Source organism: Mycetomoellerius zeteki, unplaced genomic scaffold, assembly GCF_001594055.1.
Source record: "Mycetomoellerius zeteki isolate Tzet28-1 unplaced genomic scaffold, Tzet1.0 scaffold626, whole genome shotgun sequence".
In the NCBI taxonomy this organism is placed as follows: domain Eukaryota; kingdom Metazoa; phylum Arthropoda; class Insecta; order Hymenoptera; family Formicidae; genus Mycetomoellerius; species Mycetomoellerius zeteki.
Window position 1 is genome coordinate 1 of NW_017257639.1, and position 238 is coordinate 238.

The following is a 238-nucleotide window of genomic DNA, read 5'->3' on the forward strand; positions in this document are numbered from 1 at the left end:
ACGTAAAGACGAAATAACCTGAATTTTCACACGGTGCGGAAAAAGACTGCGCATTCTCTATTCCGCAGTCTTTTTCCGCACCGTGTGATTTCACCATAAGGGTGCGTTTCACATAACGCTCGTAACGCTCAGATCGCTCTTCGTGCTATTCCACTTATCGTCCACGACGCCAGCGGACGCTATAAGTGAACAACTTCAGGTGATAAAAATGAACGCTCACAACGCCCGCACTAAGGAG